Source organism: Lathyrus oleraceus, chromosome 4 (genome assembly GCF_024323335.1).
Source record: "Lathyrus oleraceus cultivar Zhongwan6 chromosome 4, CAAS_Psat_ZW6_1.0, whole genome shotgun sequence".
NCBI classification, from domain to species: Eukaryota; Viridiplantae; Streptophyta; class Magnoliopsida; order Fabales; family Fabaceae; genus Lathyrus; species Lathyrus oleraceus.
In genome coordinates, this window is record NC_066582.1 from 422316794 (window position 1) to 422342310 (window position 25517).

The following is a 25517-nucleotide window of genomic DNA, read 5'->3' on the forward strand; positions in this document are numbered from 1 at the left end:
GTAGCGCCACAATGGATTCTCCGGGCAGCATTATAAACATCTCATATTCTTGACTTAATGTGTTAAACCTTGATCTCTTTACTTCGGCGGTTCCTTCATGTGTCTCCACTAAGGTGTCCCATATTTCTTTCGCCGACTTGCATTGAGATATGCGGAAGAACTCATCCATGCTTAAAGCACTTTGAAGAATGTTTATTTCTTTCTTTTCATTTAAGATTTTTTCTTATCATCTTCATCGTACGAACTCTTTATCTTTGGAGTACCAACGCCATTGACCACACTCGTAGGATTATATGGACAATTTTCAACGGCTTCCCATATGCCTTCTCCTTGGGCTTCTAGATGTGCCTTCACACGGATCTTCCAAAAATCAAAATATTCTCCAGAGAATAGTGGTGCTTTGTTACTACTTCCACTGTCTTTAAAAACCAGATTCATGCTTGCGGAAGCCATGCGGATCTTTTAGGAACAAGTTACCTATAACCTGCTCTGATGCCAATTGTAAGTTTAAGGAGTGCCTTAGAGGGGGGGTGAATGAGGCACTTAGAGTATTTTCCGGATTTTTGACGGTTTATGACTTTTACTTTCTGAGTTGCTTATGTGATGAAAAGAGGTAAAGTGCGGAAAGTAAAGAACACCACGATGTATAGTGGTTCCCCTTACAAATTTAGAGTACTTCACTCCCCTTTCAACACGAAAGAGAATTTCACTATAATGTTAGACCCCTAGACAAGACACCTTAAGGTATTTCTATCTAATTCTAACACACCAAGAACAATCCTCTTGGATTTACAATGTTTAAAGTCCAATCGAGACTCAATTTCTCACAAATGGACCTCTTGTATCCACACACCGGATAACAAGGATAACACCTTACAAACTTATTCTTAACAATCCTAAGAATAAGTTGTAATCAAAGAATATAATTCTGAATGTTTATAGAAGATGAAAGTAGTTGGAATTTGAAGTATATCAATTAATCAATTGACCTTCTCCTTTGTAACACTCAATTCTCACAATAATTCTACAAGTGTTTTTTGTATGAAATGAAACTATGATGCTGAAAATGAAAGTTTAGGCAAGGTTTCACTTTTAAGAAAGTTTGGATGAACACTTAGAAAGTTTGAGAGAATGTGTGTAAATGATTTGAAATTTTGAAAGGAGGTGATTTTGAAATCTGAAAAATGATGTTTATATAATGTCTAAACACCTCCTCAAATGAGTGCAATAATCCAAAGGTTGTCATGGTTCATGGTAAACAAAATAGACAAGTTTCCATGAAGAGATACATTTATTTTTAACTCTGGATCAATGGTGTAGCACCTCAAATTTGCCCTCCTCATTCATGCATTCATTTTTAGGTCATATAACATTTCATATTGCATTTTATCATGTCAATCAGAATTAGCTCCAAGAGTTTATCTTCCAAGAAGCTTGGATATCATCCAAGTCACTTGGTTTCATTTTCAGAGGTTTTCTTTAAAGGATCAAGCTTAATGGGCTCAGTACAGTTCAAAATTCAACTGTGAAGTCAAAAGTCAACTGTTGGTCAACTGAGGGTCAAATGGCTAGGGAATGGCTTGAGATACTTCCAAAATGTTCAAACGGGGTTTGTTCATCATTCAACATATTACTCTTGAAGGAACAAAGGTCCAGTGCACAGGTTACAAATTTGGAAAGATGACTTGAACTGTCATGCTCGCTAGGCGAGCAGAATGGTTCGTCTAACGAGCCACCAGAGTCTGAACTGTCATGCTCGCTAGGCGAGCAGATCCTTCGCTAGGCGAAGCCCTCGCGTTTTAAAAATATAACAGAAAAATCTTGGACTTGGACCTCTCTCATTTGAGCCCACAAAGCCACGAAAATCAGTATAAATTCTAAAAAGATTCAGAAGAACAAGACCTAGAAGAAAAAAGGGGAATTTGAGGCAGCCTCCATGCACTCTGAAGAACTCACTGGCACAAAATCACCTCTATCAATTCCATCTCACATAAACCCTAACTGTTGCTTTGCAAACCGAACCAACATTTCAATTTCAATCGTTCTCTCCAATCAGGTTTGCCTTATTTCCATTACTTTATGCTTTCAATTTGAATTTTCTGAATGTATGAGGTATTATGGGTAAATTTGGAAGAATGAGTATCGTTAGGTTTTTGCATTTGGTTTTAGATGTGAATGAATGTGTAGAATAATGCCTTGAATGTTTAATCACTTCGTTGCTGAGATGGATACCATAGGGTTTGGGGTTCCTGAAATCGTACTGTTATCAGAGAAGAACCCAGAACCCGCAGGCATTCGCTAGCACCATCGCTAGGCGAGCCTGCAGCGAAGCTTCACTAAGCCTTCGCTAAGCGAAGCAGTAGCGATCACGACAGTAGCTGCTTTTTCTATTTGCTCTCCAATCCGTTTTGTGTTCGCTATGACATGCTTTCTATCACGTCCGGGCACATGTTTTGGTATGTATGTCATGTATTGATGTGTGGTTCCTTGCCCCCTGATTTTGAGTTTTGATACCCTTTTAATGCATTTGTTTGACAAGAGGTTTAAACCTCCTATCCTTGGGTGTTTTTGTGAACTTTTGTGAATTTTAATGGCATGATTCATGTGGTTACATTTTGATTCTGGTTTGTGTAAGACCCCAATTTTTTCCTTAAGATCCCTCATGGCATCATATCATTGCATTGCATAGCCTCAAGGATCATTGAGCATCTTGGCTCCCTTTCCCTTTGGGTAGGGATCTCCTGTGAGTGGTTTGAGATCACCAAGCATGTTTGGATTATATATCATTGCTTTTCTTGTTTTATTCACTAACCAAAAGCACAAAAATATGTCATTAACATCTTTTGTTGTAGCCTAAGCAATCACCAAGTCAAGAGCTTCAAGAATATCCTTTGTGCAAGAGATGGGGTATTTTCTTGGGATGAGGACCACATGATTATTATAAGGAGATTACATGAGCTAGGGTTTCATTTTGAAGCAATTTCACCCAGTGATAGAGGCTCAAGCTAATCAAAGCATTTCAAGGCCATCTGAGGACCAAAAGTCAACTGTGCAGTCAACTGAGGGCTATGAGGTTGGGAAATGAGTTGAGACACCTAAATCATGTTCAAATAGGGTCTATTCATCATTCTAAACATCCATCTTGAAGATTCAAAGGTCATGACAAAAGTTACTAAAAATGGAAAGTGACCTGTAATTCAAAGTTTCCAAATTTGGCAAGTTTTTGGTCCACCTTCAGCTTGACTTTTCAACATCAAAAACGTTTCAAATGGATTTTTTGTGAACATGAAAGTTGTAGATATTTGTCTCCCCTTTCCAAAAAGTCCTAGTTCATGTCCATATGATGAATGGTTGAGAAGTTATGGTCATTTGATCACAAGGTGTGCATGGAAATTCAAAATGGCATAACTTTTGATACAATGCTCCAAATTGGTCCATTCTTTTTGCAAAATGCTTCTCATGTTCAAGGCATCTCAAAATGACCTCATTTGGCTCAATTATGCAAAGGAATCATGGCCAAATGCTCATTATTTCACATGTGTTCAAATTGAAGAAATTATTCATCATTCCTTTTTGGCTTATGATACAAGAAAATTGACATTCCAATGATGATCCTTGGTTGCTATTGAGTGAATTCCTGCCATTGCATGAGAGGTTGCACGTGGATTATGGCGTTGGAAGCTTAATGTGCATATTTTGCAAATGGATTCATATCTCACTAATCATGCTTAATGGATGGCTAATTTGATTTTCAGTGTGATTAGCAAAGGATATAAATACCAAAACCCTAATCCTAACTGCCATAACAAGCATTTTCAGATCCAAATTCAAAAACTCCCTCCAATTTTCTCTCTCTTTGAATTTTGATTTTCTCCACACAAACACCAAAAATTCTTGCAGATTCTTGATCATCATGCTTCATTGAGCAAGAATCAACCACTGTTTTGAGCAATTCAGCTAGATTTCGAGCAGTTCATGAGCATTCACATGGCAATGGAATCTGAAAATTGAAGTAGATCCAGGTGGTTTCAACTGATTCTCTTTGCACAAAGCTTCAAGGCAAGGTCAAAGGAGTAGATCTGGAGCATATGAACACTTGAGAGCACGAATTCAGCAACTTCCACTTCAAGGTGACTCAAAATTCATCATCTCTTTTTGCTGTTTTAAGGTCATAGATGTGTAGATCTTGATTAGTAGAGCTTGTAGATATGATTAGAATTGAAAATGGTTGAGAATTGAGCATGTATGATGAACTGTAAGTTTAGATCCGAAAAATGTTTTCATTCGATCTGGAAAATATAGGAAGAATTAGAAGATTTGGATATGATATTTGGATTCTACATTGAATGGCGGTTCGAATGATGTATGCCTTGCAAATTTCTGGAAATTTTTGGTCTGAACTCGCCGGAATCGCGCCGGAGAAGACGACCGGAGACTGTAGCTCCGGCGTCTGAGTTGTTTAGGGTTTGCCATGTGTGTTGCCATGTGTTTGCTGCGTGTATGAATGATTGGATGATTGCTTATGCTTTGTGCTTGCTTATTCCAAAGGATGGGAACCACTTGGATCATCAATATGATCTCAAGAGAGGAACTCCTAGAGTGTTTTCATTTCTTGTCCCTCACCTTTTTGTTCTCTTTAGGACTTAACCTTTCCTCTTCATTTCTCCACCCTAACCCAAGCCAAAACCATTTTTGTGCAAACATTTCACTTGTTTTCAACATTAGAAACCTAAGCCTTATGCTTTTGATTTTCAAACTTTCATTTCATAACACTCATTTTGAATTGAATCTTTAAGTCAACTTTGACCATCTTTTATATATACTTCTCATTGGTAAATATAACCCATTCAAATGTCTTTTTTGTGGTTTCAATGTCCACTTCTTAATCAATTTTTTCCATAACCTTTAGCTATTAGGTTTGAGTTATCTTTGTGGTAGATATAATACTCACCTTTGTCCTTAGTGATGGACAATGAGTCTTCCATGCTTATTATAGGGTTAACCCCTCACTAGCATGTTGAAGCTATCCTCACATGGTGGAATTGTGGTTTTAGGTTGAGTTTTCTCCCTTTGATAACAAAAGACCTTAAGGCTTTTGGACCAATCAATCCACTCATTTGTTTTGAGATTTTTACCCCGAACTACGAGGTTTTGATCCTAATATTTTTATAAGAGGGTACGTAGGCAATGGGTTTATCCATCCAAACACAAAAATGTAAATAACTTGTATATTCTCTTCTCATCTCTTCAATCATGTTTGCACAAATAAATTTTCACAAAAACAATAACCTTTGCAAAAAGTGTGAAAAGGGCTCCCTAGGAGTACCTAGGATGTTTTGGGTGCCTAAGACCTTCCCATTGCATAACCAACCTCCTTACCCAGATCTCTGTTTCTTTTACTAGTTTTGTTTATAAAACTTTTAGGTTTTTGTTCGCTTTCTAACCATTCCTTTGGATAAATAGAAGTGCGGTGGCGACTCGACTTTGTATGATTTACCTTGGATTTAGTCAATATCTCCAATGGTAACGAATACACCGCTACAGAAAAGTGGCGACTCCGCTGGGGATATATATATTGCTCTAGTGGGTTTTGCCAACTTTTCATGCTTATTGTATATTTGTTTTGTGACATATTTTTGTGCAATTTGGGATTACTGTATTGTATGTAATGATTGAATTGCTTGATATTAATTCCTTGTATGCTTGGTGATCTTTGTGAGATGAGTTATATACCCGGACTCGAGTGCACTTAAGATAAGAGAATGGCGTAGTCTCGTTGACTTTTGTGGAGTTATTCCTTAGCAAGTCGACTTGCGAGTCCATTCACTTGGTGGAGGTCATGTTGGGATCAATAATGTCACACAAGTAAGTTGTGGTTAGACATTACTCTTTCCAATATAGACCTTAGAAGCCAAGGACCTTAGTTTACCAAGCCCATCTTGGCCTATTTTTAGGATGTAGTGCGGAAGTCGTTCAAATGTAAGATTTGATACGATTGTTACGCGATACTACACTCATAAGAGTCTCTCTTGAGAATATTTTTGGAATACGAGTAGTCGTTTCTCCGATAATATCCGAAAGATGGGATGATGACTATGGGAACCTCTTGTAGAACATGTTCGGCAGGTTTAAACCCTAGTACATTCCCTTTGGGTGGTTCTTAACCGAGACTCCATGCTCGTGACTTGCAACAAACCCTTGATTCATGGTTGACCCGTTCATATATCCTTAATATCAATGGAACTTGGGTGTTGATAAGGTGTAAACCATAATCCACCAAAATGGATGATTGATATTAAGGATAATATGACCCATCCCATGACCTTTGTTTGGTGTGCTTTGCTTGATCCTTGAGTGTGATTGTTGCATTCATGCATTCATCTACATCCATATCATCAATAATAAAAGAAATTTTCAAGGAACTTAAGGGGTTTATTTGCAAAGTTTTCAGACATGGAAAGACAAAGAAGGAATACGAAGAAGTACAGCTTCAGACAGCCAGATTTGAAAGAGTTAAGGAATCTGACATCCTATGTATTAGATCCCTTGGGTTTCAAGGCTCGTTTCGGGAAGCTTCTTCCTCTTCTGACTACTCAGGTGGATGAAGGGTTGATGAGTGTATTGGTGCAGTTTTATGATCCCTTGTACCGTTGCTTCACGTTTCCGGACTTCCAGCTTTTGCCTACCCTTGAGGAGTATGCTTATCTTGTGGGTATACCTATTCTAGACCAGTTGCCGTTCAGTGGCTTGGAGAATATTCCTACTTCTCAAGAGATAGCTGACCTGTTGCACATAGATGAATCTCTGGTTGGTGCTCATATGACCACCAAAGGTGGAATTCGAGGTCTCCCTTCTGAGTTCCTCATTGCTCAAGCTACTGTTTGTGGGAAGGCCATGAGTGAGGATGCCTTTGAAGCCATATTTGTACTTCTCATCTATGGGTTGGTATTGTTCCCCAACATCGACAAGTTTGTGGATGTGAATGCTATTAGGATCTTTTCCGCTCTTAATCCTGTTCCGACTCTGTTGGGTGATACCTATTTCTCTTTGCATATGAGGAATGCAAAGGGTGGTGGTGCCATTGTGTGTTATTTGCCTCTGTTGTATAAGTGGTTTATTTCTCACTTACCTCAGACGGTCGCCTTCAAGGAGAATAAGGGATGTCTACGGTGGTCCACGAGACTTATGTCTGTCACTAATGATGATATCTCTTGGTACAACCGTGTATATGAAGGTGTACAGATTATTGACTCTTGTGGTGAATTCTCCAATGTACCTCTTCTTGGTACATGTGGTGGGATTAACTACAACCCTGTTTTAGCACGTCGTCAGCTTGGGTTCCTCCTAAAGGATAAACCTAATAACACTCTGTTAGAAGGTGTGTTCTTTCAGGTGGGTAAAGATCCCCAAGGCTTGAAGGGCAGAATGGTCCGCGCTTGGCGCAAGGTTCATAAGAAAGGAAGGAAGGAGTTGGGTCCTAAGAATTGCATCGCTTTGGAACCTTACACTGCTTGGGTAAGGAAGAGAGCATCTGGGTATCTCATGCCTTATGAGTATCCGAGACCTACACCTTTGGTTGTGGCTGGGCCTTCAACCCTCCCTAATCAAGGAGTAGAGGAGTTGAGAGACGAAGACCTATCACGTGCCTGGATTCGTGAAAGGGAAGAGTTGCTTCAGCAGATTAAGGAGAAAGATGCTTTGATTAAGTTCCTCGAGCATCAGGTTATTGATGATCCTAATGATACCTGGACTTCTCTACTTCCCCAGTCTTCCAAGTTTTAGAAGAGGAGGTATGATCGACTCGCAAAGAAAAAGGCAGATATGGAGGCAGCTTACGAGAGAGAGGTGAAGAGGCTTCGTGCAACTTATCTTCCTGTGTCCCGAGCATTGGATGATTGTTTCTAGGGATCCATAGGATGATTATTTTCCTTTTCTCTTGTATATGATTGACAAATGTTGTACTTCTTTTCCCTGATATTATTTGATGAGATATTTCCATATGCGATAAAATGCTTAATGATTCCAAAATTTGCAAATAAAACCCTAGAGTTCCTTTGAACTAAAAACAAATCATATGCACCAGCATTGCATGCATCATATGCACAAGCAGGTTTTGTTCCCGGCTTCTGGTTCTGTGGTCTAACTCTATGCTCTTCATTTATTTTGAAGACAAGCTGACTCACCGGTACTACACTAGAGCCAACTCTTCAAGACTGATGGATCATCTAGAGCAAGAGAACCGTGAACTCAAGGAAGAAGTCGCCAGATTGAGTGCTTTGATGGAATCGTTCTTGGCTGCCCAGAGCCAGTCGTCTCCGACACCTTCAACTCCTCCCCAGAGGACAATCATCTCTGAGATTGTTTCCTCAACTGTGCCTGCGGCCAATGCACACTTTGCTCCAACGGCCATGCCAACCGGGTTTCCGTGGGGGATGCCTCCCAATTTCATGCCTGAGGGCCCTGCTCCAACTTTTGCTTTTATGTCGGCATCTAGCCCGGTCCTTGCTGTTCCTCCTCCTGTCGTGCATACCGTGCCTAGGGTAGACGACACCATCTATCATTCTGAGCCATTTGAGGGCCCATATGTTTATGAGAAGATGGATGCTATGAATGACTAATTTCTTGAGCTTCGCAAGGAATTGAAGACTCTTAGAGGAAAAGATCTCTTTGGCAAGTCTGCTGCCGAATTATGCTTGGCTCCCAATGTGAAGATCCCTGTGAAATTCAAGGTCCCTGACTTTGAAAAATACAAAGGGAACACCTGTCCTCTCAGCCACCTGGTCATGTATGCCAGGAAGATGTCTACTCAGACTGATAATGACCAGTTGCTCATCCACTACTTTCAGGACAGTTTGTCCGGTGTTGCCCTGAGATGGTATATGGGTCTAGACAGTGCGAACATCCGATCCTTCAACGACCTTGGCGAGGCCTTCGTCAAGCAGTACAAGTATAATATGGATATGGCTCCCGATAGAGATCCGCTAAGGGCCATGTCCCAGAAGGACAAGGAAACATTCAAAGAGTATGCCCAGAGGTGGCGAGAGTTGGCAGCGCAGATCGTGCCTCCGGTGGAAGAGAAGGAAATGACCAAGATATTTTTGAAGACCTTGAGTTCATTCTATTATGAGCGGATGATTGCTAGCGCTCCTTCTGACTTCACCGAGATGGTGAATATGGGGATGCGTTTAGAAGAAGGGGTTAGAGAAGGACGTCTAACCAAAGAAGAAGGCTCTTCTGCCAAACGTTATGGGGCGTTTGCAAAGAAGAAAGATGGAGAGGCACATGCTGTGACCTCCCATGTGAAACCTAGAAGACCCTCTGTGAGGAGGAAGACTGTGCGTCCCGCCAGTAATCAGCACCAGGTGGCTAACACAGCACCTGTTTTCAGAGACAATAAACAATATCAGCAACATAACAACAATCAGCAATCACCTCAGCAATATCAGCAACAACAGCACCGTCCGCAACAGCAGGCCTACCGGCCTCGCAATAGTCATCAAGCCAGCACGAGTTACGAGAGGAAAAAGGTCACTTTTGATCCGATTCCGATGACGTACGCAGAATTATATCCCTCTTTGATAGAGAGGAAATTGATTACTCCGAGAGACCCGCCAGCTATACCTGCTAACCCTCAGTGGTGGTATAAGCCTGAATTGCATTGTGTATATCACTCTGGTGCTCCCGGCCACGACGTGGAGAATTACTATCCTTTGAAGACCAAGGTTCAAGACCTTGTGAGGTGTGGCATCCTGTGTTTTGAGGACGTAGGTCCTAATGTGAAGAAGAACCCATTGCCCGAGCATGGGAAATCTGTCAACATGGTCCAGAGCTGCCCTGGCAAGTACAAGGTCAAATATGTCAGCCATATTCGACAGTCTTTGGTCGAGTTGCACCGTTGACTGTGTGATTACAGTCACTATGAACACGATCATGATAGATGCCGAATCTGCCCTGTTAACCGATTGGGTTGTCGCCAGGTGCGCAAAGATCTTCAAGAAATGTTGGATGAAGGAGTCATTAAGATCCTTCAGAATAGGAATGTTGACGAAGATGAGCCAGAGGTCAATGTGATTTCTCCAGTATTCCGGATGCCTGAACCTGTTATCATTAAGTATGATGGTAGCAAGCAGAAGGTTTCCCCTTCTCTGATCATTAAGCCTGCCGGTCCAGTGCCTTATTCTTCCGAAAAGGCAATTCCCTTTCGTTACAACGTTGTTGCTGTAGAAGATGGGAAAGAGGTGACCTTGCCATCCTCCTCTGTTGTGAATATTGCTGATGTAAGTGGTTTGACCCGTAGCGGTCGCGTGTTTTCAGCACCACCGAAGCCTCAGGCTAAGGCTGATTTTGTTGAACGCCCGATTGGGATTACTGTGAGCACCCCGAATCCGGCACTTGTTGTTAAACCCTCCTCTGTACTGAAAACTCCTACTTCTGTTGGCCCCAGTGGCAATGTGAAAGAAGACTGTGATGAGATGCTGAAGCTCATCAAGAAGAGTGAGTACAGTGTTGTAGACCATCTTCTACAAACGCCATCCAAAATATCCGTGTTATCATTACTTCTGAATTCAGAACCACATAGAGAGGCTCTGCAGAAAGTTTTGGATGTGGCATATGTAGATCATGATGTCACTATAGAACAGTTCGATAGCATTGTTGCAAATATTACTGCTTGTAACAATTTGAGTTTCTGTGACTCTGATCTCCCTGAGGAGGGAAGAGACCACAACTTGGCTTTACACATATCCATGAATTGTAAAGACGACGCCATGTCCAATGTGCTGGTGGACACTGGGTCATCCCTGAATGTATTGCTAAAATCCACTCTCTCAAGACTGTCATATCAAGGGCCTCCCATGAGGCAGAGTGGAGTTGTTGTGAAAGCTTTCGATGGGTCTCGTAAGACTGTGATTGGGGAAGTTGATCTCCCTATCAAGATTAAACCAAGTGATTTCCAAATCACCTTCCAGGTTATGGACATTCACCCATCGTATAGTTGTCTCTTAGGCAGACCATGGATTCACGAGGCGGGCGCCATGACATCCACCCTACACCAGAAGCTGAAATTTGTGAAGAATAAGAAACTGGTGGTGGTAGGGGGAGAAAAGGCTCTCCTGGTTAGCCACTTGTCTTCCTTCTCATACATAGATGCTGAGGATGAAGTTGGAACTCCTTTCCAAGCTTTATCTATAGCTGAGCCTATTGAGAAGAGAACTCCTTCATTTACTTCCTATAGAGATGCGAATTTGGCCATTGAGTATGGTGCAATTGCTGGTCTAGGAAAAAGGATTGAGCTGGAAGACAATAAGTCCCGGGCTGGAATTGGCTTTTCTTCTAGGGTTTTCAATGAGAAAGGGTTGTTCAAGAGTGGAGGTTTTATCCACACCGGTCAGGAGGAAGAAGCTGCTGTTGTCTTGGAAGAAGATGCAAAGGATTTTGACAATTTCATCATCCCTGGAGGGGTCTGCAACAATTGGGTCGCTGTGGATGTTCCTACAGTTGTCCACAAGTCAACGTAATGATCACTTTGTTTAAAAACCCTTCTCCCATGCCAAAAGGAGAAGTGATGACATTGTTGGCAACGTAAATACAATGATATTTTCATTCAATAAATTCATGTTAAATATTTGTTTTTCCAATTATTTTCCCTTTTCGCTTTTTGCATGAAATTGGTGATCACATAAAACCCTAAAAAAGAGAATAAAATAAATATTTTCATCTGCATAATGATTTGCCTTGTTTGATTTCTAAAGCTTTTCATATCCAAAATCATTATGCAGATTGATCAAACCCATTGAACATAATGACCCAACACCATCTCCCAATTTTGAATTCCCTATATTTGAGGCAGAGGAAGATGATGTTGAAGAGATTCCTGACGATATTACCCGTCTACTTGAGCATGAAGAGAAGATCATTCAGCCGCATCTTGAGAATCTGGAAACAGTCAACTTGGGGCCTGATGATTGTGTGCGAGAAGTGAAGATTGGGGCACTCCTGGAAGAATCTGTTAAGAAGGGGTTGATCGAATTGCTACGAGAATATATCGATATCTTTGCTTGGTCATATGAAGACATGCCAGGTCTAGATACAGATATTGTGCAACATTTCCTGCCTTTGAAGCCTGAGTGCGTGCCTGTGAAGAAGAAGCTCAGAAGAACTCATCCTGATATGGCAGTGAAGATCAAAGAGGAAGTTCAGAAGCAAATTGATGCGGGGTTTCTGGTGACTTCTACATATCCTCAATGGGTGGCCAATATTGTTCCCGTGCCTAAGAAATATGGAAAAGTCCGAATGTGTGTGGACTATAAAGATTTGAATAAAGCTAGTCCGAAAGATGATTTCCCTCTACCACATATTGATATGTTGGTAGACAATACAGCTAAATTCAATGTCTTCTCATTTATGGATGGATTTTCCAGATATAATCAGATTAAAATGGCACCCGAGGATATGGAGAAGACAACATTCATCACACCTTAGGGAACATTTTGTTATCGAGTGATGCCCTTCGGTCTGAAGAACACCGGAGCCACGTATCAACGAGCTATGACCACCTTGTTCCATGATATGATGCACAAGGAGATTGAGGTATATGTTGATGATATGATTGCTAAGTAAAGAACGGAAGTTGAACATGTAGAGCACTTGTTGAAGCTTTTTCAGCGTTTGAGGAAGTATAAGCTTCGTCTGAATCCCAACAAGTGTACATTTGGAGTCCGTTCTGGCAAGTTATTGGGCTTTATTGTCAGCGAAAGAGGTATTGAGGTTGATCCTGCAAAGGTCAAAGCAATACAAGAGATGCCACATGTGCGCCTATATTCAAGCTCCTCCGGAAAGATCAGTCTCATGATTGGACCTAGGATTGCCAGAAAGCTTTCGATAGTATCAAAGAGTATCTGCTTGAACCTCCAATCATGTCTTCGCCTGTAGAAGGAAGACCTTTGATTATGTATCTGACAGTTCTTGAAGACTCGATGGGTTGTGTCCTTGGTCAGCAAGACGAATCAGGAAAGAAAGAATATGCTATTTACTACCTGAGTAAAAAGTTCACTGATTATGAGTCTCGATACTCAATGCTTGAGAAGACATGTTGTGCTTTGGCTTGGGCCGCTAAGCGTTTACGCCAGTATATGATAAATCATACAACTTGGTTGATATCCAGAATGGATCCAATCAAGTATATATTTGAGAAGCCTGCTTTAACCGGGAGGATTGCCCATTGACAGATGTTGTTATCCGAGTATGATATTGAGTATCGAGCTCAGAAGGCTATTAAAGGTAGTATCTTGGCTGACCACTTGGCACACCAGCCGATTGAGGATTATCAGTCAATTCAGTATGACTTCCCAGATGAGGAGATTATATATTTGAAAATGAAAGATTGTGATGAGCCTACACTCCATGAAGGGCCAGAATCTGGTTCCAGATGGAGTATGGTGTTTGATGGCACTGTAAATCAGTATGGAAATGGTATTGGGGCAGTGATTATTACTCCTCAGGGCACACATATTCCTTTTACAGTAAGGCTAACTTTCAAATGCACGAATAATATGGCTGAGTATGAGGCCTGCATTATGGGATTGGAAGAATGCATTGATCTAAGGATCAAGCATCTTGATGTTTATGGTGATTCGGCCCTCGTTGTCAATCAGATTAAGGGTGAATGGGAAACGAATCAGCCTGGTCTTATTCCATATAGAGATTATGCGAGGAGGATTTCAACGTTCTTTACTGAGGTTGACTTCCATCATATTCCGCGAGATGAGAATCGGATGGCAGATGCTCTCGCCACGCTTGCTTCAATGATTGTGGTTAAATATTGGAATGAAGTCCCCAACATCACTGTGATGCGTTTGGATAGACCAGCCCATGTATTTGCAGTTGAATAAGTGAAGGATGATAAGCCATGGTATTATGATATTAAGTGTTTCCTCCAGAACCAGGTTTATCCGCCTGGGGCATTTGTGAAAGATAGGAAAACTTTGAGGAGATTGTCAGGCAGTTTCTACCTCAATGGCGAAGTGCTTTATAAGAGAAATTTTGACATGGTTCTGCTCAGATGCGTGGATAGACACGAAGCAGACCTGTTGATGACTGAGGTCCATGAGGGTTCATTTGGTACTCATTCCAATGGACATGCCATGGCTAGAAAGATGTTGAGAGCAGGCTACTATTGGCTGACAATGGAGTCTGACTGCTGCAAGTATGTAAAGAAATGCCATAAGTGTCAAATTTATGCGGATGAGATTCATATTCCCCCGACACTTCTGAATGTGATTTCATCACCATGGCCTTTCTCCATGTGGGGAATTGACATGATTGGCATGATAGAGCCAAAAGCGTCCAATGGACACAGGTTTATTCTCGTAGCAATCGATTACTTCACCAAGTAGGTTGAAGCGACATCATATGCAAATGTGACCAGGCAGGTGGTCGTGAAGTTTATCAAGAATCAACTCATATGCCGCTATGGTGTGCCAGATAAGATCATTACTGATAATGGATCTAACCTGAATAACAAGATGATGGAAGAGCTGTGCAACGAGTTCAAGATTGCACACCATAATTCTTCTCCTTATAGACCCAAGATGAATAGGGTTGTTGAAGCTGCTAATAAGAATATCAAGAAGATTATCCAGAAGATGGTTGTTACGTACAAAGATTGGCATGAGATGCTGCCATTTGCTTTGCATGGATATCGTACATCTGTCCGCACTTCAACAGGGGCAACCCCTTTCTCTCTTGTTTTTGGCATGGAGGATGTACTCCCAGTAGAGGTGGAGATCCCATCAATGAGAGTCTTGATCGAGGCCAAGTTGACTGATGCTGAATGGGTTCAGAGTCGTTATGACCAGCTGAATTTGATCGAAGAAAAGAGATTGACTGCCATTTGTCATGGTCAGTTATATCAGCAGAGAATGAAGAAAGCTTTTGATAAGAAGGTCAAGCCTCGTGTGTTCCGAGAAGGTGACCTCGTGCTCAAGAAAGTCTTGTCTTTCGCGCCCGATTCCAGGGGCAAGTGGACTCCAAACTATGAAGGTCCATATGTTGTTAAGAGAGCCTTTTCAGGCGGTGCTTTGATACTTATAACTATGGATGGGGAGGATTTCACTCGTCCTGTGAATTCAGATGCAGTCAAGAAATACTTCGCCTAAAAATAAAAACAGAATAGCTCGCTAAGTTGAAAACCCGAAAGGGCGACTTAGGCAAAAATGAGCGTCTCGGTGGATTGAAAACCCGAAAGGGCGATCCAGGAAAAAGTTAGAGACATGAAAAAAATGAATATATGCATCCCGCTAGATTGAGTACCTCATCCTGGGGCAATCTAGGCAAAAATTAGGGATTTGGCAAGTAACTGCATCCTGACAAGACTATGTTCTACAACTGTCATCCGTCAGAGATTCTTGTTCATTCGTCGTCAACCAAAGCTTCGAATACATCGAATTCAGAATTGGTGGAGAAATGGTCATTATGTTCAATGTAGCCCTTTTCCAATATATATCACCAATTTCAAACTTGTAAAGATCTATGGAGTCTTGCCATTTGCAGGCTACCATTCCATCAAATGAATTTGAGTCTGTTATCCAATTATTTGCACTCTTATTTGTTTCTATTCAACAAATGTTTTGCATGCTTTTAATTGAGAAAATATCATTGTTTTGAAAAATGAATTTTTCATAATTTGTTTTTAAACAAAGTGAACATTCACAATGATAAAGGATACTTAGGAGATTCTCAGTGCTCTCCCAAGGGTGGTATGACCCCCAACAGGGTAAGACATTTGTTCATATCCCTGGCATGATTGTATCCTCTTCCTCCGGAGCCTTTTATGGTTTTTCTCCCGAGCAGAGTGTTTGTTAAGGTTATTCACCTCCCCTCCCTTCAGCAGAGCAGTGGTCTTCCCTCCTCAGCAGATGTGTACTCTTTGGAAGGTTCGGTATTTGGTGGTTGATCCCCAGTATTCCTTCATTTCCTCGGATAAATCCCCAGTACAGTTGTCGGTGTGGTGGATTTTATCTGTGATGGTTCATCCCTGGGTAGTATGCTTGTTGAGATGTTTACCACTCTCCTCTTCAGCGGAAGAGCGATCTTTTCTCCTCAACAGATGTGATCTCCTTGGTGAGTTCGGTATTTGGTGGTTGATCACCAGATTCCTCTTATATCCCTCAGATGGATTCCCCAGTAGAGTTGCTTTTGTGGCAGTTTCTGCCTGTGCAATGAACTTTTTTCCCAGCCGGATTGACTGATGATTCATTCCCCAGAGATTTTGTGATTTCCTGGTATCTCTGATTCCCCGACAGATTGGATACTCTCCATTGGAATTTTGGGCTTTCTCCCTTGAGATGTAGTACCGGATGGCTGTGTGCCTTTTCCTTGGAGCTGTTTGTGTTAGAATGTCTATTTGTCAGCATTCATCATACATAAATCACGCATATGTGCATATATCCTTCATAACATTTAGATATTCATGTTGCATTCTTTGCCATATATCTATTGTTTGTCATCTCCTGCTATTTGGTGATATATATCTCCCCAAGCAGATTGTGTGTGTCTGATCTCTCCATATAGAGTCAGCCCTTTAAGAAAAAAGTGCTTATCTTTCCTACCATATTCCCCACTGAGTTATATCCTCGTGGACGACGGTTGTTTCTGTGAGAAAATTCTTTACTTTGAATTAATTTTGAATGATAGCAAATTGTGTGATCATCATCCATACGTTAGCTGTGCATTACATTACATGATACATTTGTGTTTTTATTGTGGTTTTATCCCATTTTATTGCTGCATAACTTTACATAAAGACCTACATTGACACATCTCTTAAAATAACACATAAAATCCATTTTGTGTCAGTATGCATCAACACATAAGCCTATGCATCGATACATACTGCATGTGGTATATCACAAAACTCCTTTTGTTCAGTATGCATCGATGCATACGAGTCATGCATCAATACATGAAAGGCAAAAGGCTTTATGCATCGATCCATACGATCCCTGCATCGATACATGACCAATTGAAACAGCCTGTGTATCAATGCATATGCATTAGGCATCGATACATGCTAGTGGAAAAATCACATGTATCAATGCATACGCATTAGGCATCGATACATGCTAGTGGAAAAATCACATGCATCAATACATACGAATTATGCATCGATACATGATTAATCAATTTCACCAAAAATTCACTTATCTTACAGTATGCATCGATGCATACTCTCATGTATCAATGCATAAAGTTGTTTTTGCTCTCTAACAGTTTCTGTTGTTGCTGCATATATAAGACATGTTATGACAGCAGTGAAAGGTGACGAATTCTTAGAGGGAAAACAATTGAACACAAGATCAAAAGTAGTGTTGGAGCAATTGTTTTGAGAGCACATAAAAACCTGAAAGAGACTTCATCTTCTTCATCTTCTCAATCACTTTTCTTCAAGAACATCAACACATAATAATTCTTGTTCTTTGGATCAAAGGATTATCGAGATAACGTTCAGTGGTACGATCAAGGATCTAGCTGTGGTTTTCAGCGGAACGATCGAGGATCTAGCTGAGTTGAAGATTGAAGGGGGTTTCTAAGAAAAACCTACTGGTTTATCCTTCAAGAACTGGAGTGTTCTTGAGGGTTTGGGAGTCACGTTTGCAGAACAGATTCAGCCGCAGCGTTGCGATTGGAGATCGGGGGATTTCGCAATCAGGTCGTGGAACCGGTGAATTGTTTGCAATTTCGTGCAGGAAATTCTTGATCGTGCTCAGATCAAGTGAAGGTTCATACAAGAAGAAGTTCTTGGAATTTAGAATTCTGTCTTTGTATCATAACCTTGTATCAACGGATTCGACAATAATTGATAATCAAAGTTCTCAATTTCATTTGAAATTGAGAGGGAGACGTACCCACACGCGAGGACGACGTGGGGAACTTCCTTACCAAATCTCTGCGTATCGTATTCTTACCTTACTCCTTTTTACGTTTAAAACAGTTTTCGCAATTTCAGTTAGTGTGTGTTGTGATTGTTCCTTTTGCAAGACAGCAGTGGCAAGAAAACAATTTCAATTAAACACTACTGCTGTTCTTCATTGATCACATACACACCAACTGTTTGACAAAATTGTTAGCTAGGTTTTATTCATTGGAAATAGACTTTAATGATAAGTGCATTCAATTAGCTAAAATTCTGGTGTGGATTGTTTCTGTCATTCTTATTCAAATCCAGCATTAAGCTCGTGTGTCCGGTTTTCTAGTAGCGGTTCAGAATAGACGGAAGTCGATTCGGGACTAAATTTTTCCGCCAATTTTAAAAACTCTGATAAAACTTTAAATCCGTTAAATTTCAAAGAGGTGATCTATTCACCCCCCCTCTCGATCACTAGCCACACCGTCTAACAAGTGGTATCAGAGCGCCGGTTCGCTGGTGCTCTGTGGCTGCCTGTAACAGTATGGATTCTGAACCAAAGGGGGCGTATAATAGAGCGCCTATTTTCAACGGTGAAAATTACGACTACTGGAAAGACTGCATGCGAGTTCATATAAATTCTGTGGATAGGTTAGTATGGGCTGCCATTGAAAATGGTCCGTTTCAAATTACTATGACAAATGCGGCTGGCGCCATAATACCTAAACCAGAAGATAATTGGAATGAGAAAGATGAGAAAAAGTGGTCGTGTGATTGGAAAGCTCGAAACATGCTAATCTCAGCACTTGGTGTTGATGAGTATTATCGAGTATCTCATTGCACGACAGCTAAAGAAATGTGGGATGCTTTAGAAGTTGCCCATGAGGGTACTACTGAAGTAAAACAGTCCCGCATTAACACACTCAATCAAGAATTTGAGCTCTTTCGCATGAAACAAGGAGAATCTATCTCCGACATGCAAAAGAGATTCACTCATCTAACTAACCGATTGAATGCGCTTGGAAAACCCATTTCCAATGAAATTGCTACTAATAAAATTCTCAGGTGTCTTAGCAGGGAGTGGCAACCTAAAGTAACAGCAATTAAGGAAGCCAACGATCTTACAAGACTTACGATTACAACTCTGTTTGGAAAGCTGGAAGAACATCAGCAAGCTTTGGAAAGTCTTGAAAAATATGAGAATAAAAGTAAGAAGGAAAAGGAGAAGAAAAGAGACAAAGAGGGAGAGAAGAAGCCAATAGCTCTTGTGGCCTCTAGCTCTAAGTCCTCACGAAAAGAGCAAAGCGAAAATGATTCAAGTAGTGACAAAGACTCGGATGATGAGGAAATGGGACTGTTTGTAAGGAGATATAATAGATTCATTCGAAAGAATGGAGTCAAGCATTCCGACAAAAATCTCATGAAGTTTCGAAGACAATCTATAAACTCGAAACAAGAAGAGAACAAGAAGAGTAGAGGAAGAGGATCCTGCTTTAATTATGGAAAATCTGGACATTATAAAACGGACTGCCCTATGAAGTATAAGGATCAAAGAAAAGATTCACCAAAAGGGTACAACAAACAAAGAAGAGCGTACATTGCATAGGAAAGTGATAGTGATTCATCAAGCACACAAAGCTCAAATGATGGTGATGAAGCTGCAAATCTGTGCCTTATGGCTCACACAAAAAATCTGTCCTACCACAAGAAGAAAAACAATGACAAAAAGGTAAAACAAGCCTATTACAATAATTTCTCCTCTATGTCTTTTTCGGAACTAAAAATAGCTTTTGAAAAACTGCATAACGAAGCTGTAGATGCTTTTAAAAGACTATCTTCCGACAAACATATTTTCTCATTTTTGGAAGGTAAAGTAAACAAAGCTGAAATTGATTTAGAAGCGTTGAAAGCTAGTATTGCAGAAAATTCAAAAACTATTGACATTGATGGATGTAGTAGAGTTAGGTATTGTGACGCTTGTTATATTTGGCAAAAAGAGGTAAACACTCTTAAGGTCAAATTAAAGAAAGCGCTACAACCTAAAGTTACTTATGCCGTTGACTCTAGGTTGTTTAATAAGTCATTAAATCCTCCATATGCAAAATACTCGTTTATTCTAAAGGATTCAATGAACAAGAAACAACAAACACATCATCATGGTTTATGTCATTATTGTTGTCATGCTGGCCATACCATTGAGAAATGCAAATTTAGGAGATTTCTTGTCCCTAAAGGTATTTATCAATGGAAGCCAAAAGGCAACCATGTTAGCACTTACCCACTTGGACCCAATGAAAATTGGGTACCAACTTCTCTCCTTTGATATTGTAGGATGAGTGCCTTGCCTCCGTAGATAGAAGGTGGTTTCTTGACAGCGGCTGCTCGAGGCACATGACCGGTGACATATCGCTTTTCATAGACTTCAAGGCAAAGAAGAAGGGATATGTTACTTATGGAGACAATAATAAAGGAGCTATACTCGGCAAAGGTAGTGTAGGTAATCCCTCCACCACTACTATTTCAAATGTCCACCTAGTAGAGGGACTTAAACACAATTTGTTAAGCATAAGTCAACTATGCGACATGGGCTATAAAGTTTCGTTCACAAAAACTTGCTGCATAATTGAACATGCTGAACAAAACATTGTGTTTAAGGGTGTAAGAGTAAACAATATCTATATGCTTGACCTGTTTGATGTACCTTTAACAAGTACTAAATGTCTAGTCACCTTGAATGATGATTCTTGGCTTTGGCATAGACGTTTAGCGCATGTTAATTTTGATTTGCTTAATAAGGTTGTATCTAAGGATCTAGTAGTAGGTCTACCAAAAATAAAATTTTCAAAAGACCACCTATGTGATGCGTGCCAAATGGGAAAGCAAATGAGGGTCTATTTTAAATCTAAAAACGTAATTTCAACTTCACGACCCCTTGAGCTTCTCCATATGGATCTCTTTGGACCTTCTAGGACAAAGAGCCTAGGTGGAAATTACTATGGCTTTGTAATAGTTGATGACTACTCTAGATTTACTTGGACTATATTCCTTCATAGCAAAGATGAAACTTTTTCTGCTTTTAAAAACTTTGCAAATCTGTCCCAAAATAAAATGAATTCCAAAATAGTTACAATTCGTAGCGATCATGGTGGTGAGTTTCAAAATTATCACTTTGAGAAGTTCTGTGACAAGTATGGCATTGAGCATAATTTTTCAGCTCCTCGAACTCCACAACAAAATGGCGTTGTGAAGCGTAAAAATCGTGTTTTAGAGGAGTTGGCAAGAACAATGCTTAATGAGGGCGGATTACCAAAATACTTTTGGGATGATGCTGTAAGCACAGCCTGTTATGTTTTAAACAGAATCTTAATTCGCCCTATTTTAAATAAAACTCCTTATGAACTTTTGAAAGGAAGAAAACCAAACTTGTCACATCTTCACGTATTCGGTTGTAAATGTTTTGTTTTGAATAACGGTAAGGAAAATATTGGGAAGTTTGATGCAAAAGCGGATGAAGGTATCTTTCTTGGTTACTCACTGTCAAGTAAAGCATATAGAGTGTATAATAAGCGTTTACTTACTGTTGAAGAATCTGTTCATGTTTCTTTTGATGAGTCTTATCCGAAAAATGTCGGAAAAGGTATTTCTTTTGATGACGCAGGTGTATCTACAGCAGACATACTCAAGGAAGCTGTTGAGGAAACTGATCAGTCCAAAACAGCTGCCCATGAGAAGGAGGAAGATACTAGTCACGAAGAAAATGAGGAAGAAAAGACAGCTGAAGTGAAGAATCTTCCAACAGCTTGGAAATCCTCAAAAGACCATCCCATTGACAACATCTTGGGAGACATTTCAAAGGGAGTAATGACTCGGTCTAAGATAAGTAATTTTTGTTCTCACTTCGCGTTTGTTTCACAAGTAGAACCTAAAAATGCCAAAGAGGCCTTGATTGATGAATTTTGGCTAATGGCCATGCAAGAAGAGCTTAATCAATTTAAAAGAAATGACGTTTGGGAACTTGTCCCTCGTCCGCGAGATCATCATATCATAGGCACTAAGTGGGTTTTTAGAAATAAGCTTGATGAAAACGGAGTGATTACTAGGAACAAGGCACGTTTAGTAGCACAAGGGTATAACCAAGAGGAGGGCATAGACTATGAGGAAACTTATGCTCCAGTTGCTCGCCTTGAAGCTATACGTCTTTTGCTTGCCTATGCGTGTTCCAAGGATTTTAAGCTTTACCAAATGGACGTAAAGAGTGCTTTTCTTAATGGTGTCATAAATGAAGAAGTATATGTTTCACAACCTCCTGGTTTTGAAAATGCTGAAAATCCAGATCATGTTTACAAATTAAAACGAGCTTTGTATGGTCTTAAACAAGCCCCTCGGGTTTGGTATGAAAGGCTTAGCAAATTCCTAATTGATCATGGATATTCAAGAGGCAAAGTGGACAATACTCTCTTTATTAAACACAAAGGGAAGCACATTCTTTTAGTTCAAGTTTATGTCGACGATATAATATTTGGTTCAACTAACATACACTTGGTCGAAGAATTTTCTAAGGTTATGCAGTGTGAATTTGAGATGAGTCTAATGGGGGAGCTGAACTACTTCCTAGGACTGCAAATAAAGCAACTTGATGAGGGTACAACAGTATGTCAAACAAAATACTGCAGAGAACTACTCAAGCGCTTTGGAATGAATGACTCAAAATCAATTGACACCCCAATGCCTACTAACGGAAATCTTGATAAGGATGAGTATGGTAAGTGTGTAGATGTCAAAAAGTTCAGAGGTATGATTGGATCTCTCTTGTATCTTTCTGCTTCTAGACCTGACATCATGTTTAGTGTTTGTATGTGTGCACGCTATCAATCAAATCCTAAGGAATCGCACCTAAAAGCGGTGAAGCGCATATTTAGATATCTTCACGGAACACCTAAATATGGGCTTTGGTATTCCAAAGGAAGTGATTGTAGTTTAGTAGGGTACTCCGATTCTGATTTTGCTGGCTGCAAGTCAGATAGGAAAAGCACAAGTGGTACATGTCACCTGTTTTCAAATTCCTTGGTAAGTTGGCATAGCAAAAAGCAAGTTTCTGTGGCTTTGTCAACTGTAGAGGCAGAATACGTTGCAGCCGGTAGTTGTTGCGCTCAGATTTTATGGCTGAAGCAGCAACTACAAGACTTCAACATTCAACTCAAATGTATTCCTATAAAATGTGACAACACTAGTGCCATAAACCTTACTAAAAACCCCGTTTTACACTCACACACTAAACACATAGAGATTAGACATCACTTTCTTCGCGACCATGTTGAAAAAGAAGACGTTGTATTTGAGCACGTTGACTCCAAAAATCAGCTTGCTGATATTTTCACTAAACCTTTGGCAACGGAACCTTTCTTCAATATTCGTCGTGAATTAGGGATCTTAGATCTTTCTCATTTGATGTCTTAAGCATGTTGCCTCTTAATTATATTATGCCTCATCATAGTTGATAAGACTTGTTGTAGATGTCAATTATCCATCACAAGATTACGCTAACAGAGGTAATATCAATCCTTTCTACAATTCTCTTATCGCTAAGTGATTGTGTATGTTAGAACAAATGTTCTTACTCTAGTTGATACAAATTTGATTGCATATATTCCTTGCCTATATTGTGTGCACATTAACAATCTAACTTCTGAATCTTTCTTGGGCATAACCATCATGACATAGTGCATAATGCATATCCATACTGCATCAAAATTCACTAAAAGCTGGTTCAGCATCAGTATGCATCGACACAAAAGAAGTATGCATCGATCCATACATTCTGGAATTCAATTTTTTAAAAACTGGTTCAGGATGCATCGATGCACCCATCGCATGTATCGATACACAGGCCAAATGTGAATAATAGGCATCGATGCATGACCATTTGCATCGACACATACTGATGCTATTTGAATTAAATGCATTTTTTTCTCTCTCATGCATCGACACATCAGCTAATCCTATCACTTCCTATCTCAAGACTTCATATCATCTGTCCTCAAAAACCCCAAAACCAGTGGCTAACCCTAATCTTCCTCATCTTCACTCTCTCTCAAAAACCCTAAATCTCACATCACCATGCCTCCACGCACTATTCCAGCCAGAGCAAAAGGAAAAGGAAAGGGAAAGGAAACAGCCGGTACTTCTCAGCAACCACCAGATGTTCCTTCAAATGCCTTAGACCTACTTCATCCTGCTATTGCTGCTGAATTTGAGGAATCCTTCAAGACAAGGTTAGTCATGAAACCCCATGTCTTTGATAAAATAGATGCTATTCACCTACACCTAAATGAGGTGGTTGAACTCCTACATGCACAAAGACTTGGGTCATTTCTGTCCACAAAGGATGATTATCATGAGGATTTCATTCGGGCCTTTTATGCTGGCTTACAAACTGGTAGAGGCTATATGTTCCGGTGTTCTATCGGTGTCAGAACATATACCTTTGAAGCCTCTGATTGGGAAACGGTATTTCAAATTCCGCATCTGTCGATGACTGTCAAGTCCTGGCATGACCTGCATTTTGATCCTGAATTTGACATGAAGGACTTTACTCCATCTATCCTAAAGATAGACAGACCGTTGAGTGAGGATGAACACGTCACGTCAGGTATGATCAAGCAAACTCCGCGTATTCTTCACTGGATTATCACACATATTCTGCGTCCAACAAACAGTGGACATTCTCGGTTGGATAGGCCTAGCATACATCTTCTCTACATTCTGCAAAATAAGGTTCTCTTAAATTGGGCAAACTACTTTGTAAAACGTCTATTTTTTGTGCGAGACAGCTCCAAAAATGTGGCTCTAGGGTATGCTTCTCAAATTATGAAGATTCTTAAGTTTTGGAAAGTTGCAATTCCTATTGTCCCTCTCCTATCTCCATCTGCTGCTCAAGAGTTTGACTCTTCCACTCTATCGCATATGGGATATCGTTGGGACAAGGACCGCAAATGTTTCTACTTTTTTGAAAGAAAATCCAAAACCAGAATCTACAACTTTGACGTGCCTTCGGAACAAATCCATGTTGCTGAAGAACAACCTGATGAAGAAATGCAGGATGCGCCTGAAACAGATGTGCCTCAAGCTGAGGCCAATGCTGGTTGGGGAGATTGGGTGCCACGGAGGTGGTCTCCCACCAACTACGTACCTGAACCTACAGCCCCTCCATTCTCAGGTGGTAATTCATCCTCAATACCTACTGCGGACATCACTCATATGCTTCAACAGATGGAAATTGCTAACAAAGAACGCCATGAAGAAGCACGGTATTGGAATGTACAACAATCTGAGTGGCACAAGGAGCATCGTGACTGGCATGATGAGCATACGCGGATGTATCAGAATCAACACGCTTGGCACCAAGACTTGGTTAAATGGCATCAAGTTTTCTACAACGAAATGTCTGGCTTTATGGACGACTGTCGTGAAAATCCTGGTATCATGGACAGCTTTAGAAGCATTGAAGTTCAGAACCGATTTAGGCAATACTCCTTCATGGGCCAAAATCCAGACACAATGCCTCCTCCTCCGCCTCCACCAAGCTACAGAGATCCTACCAGAGATGATGAAGAGT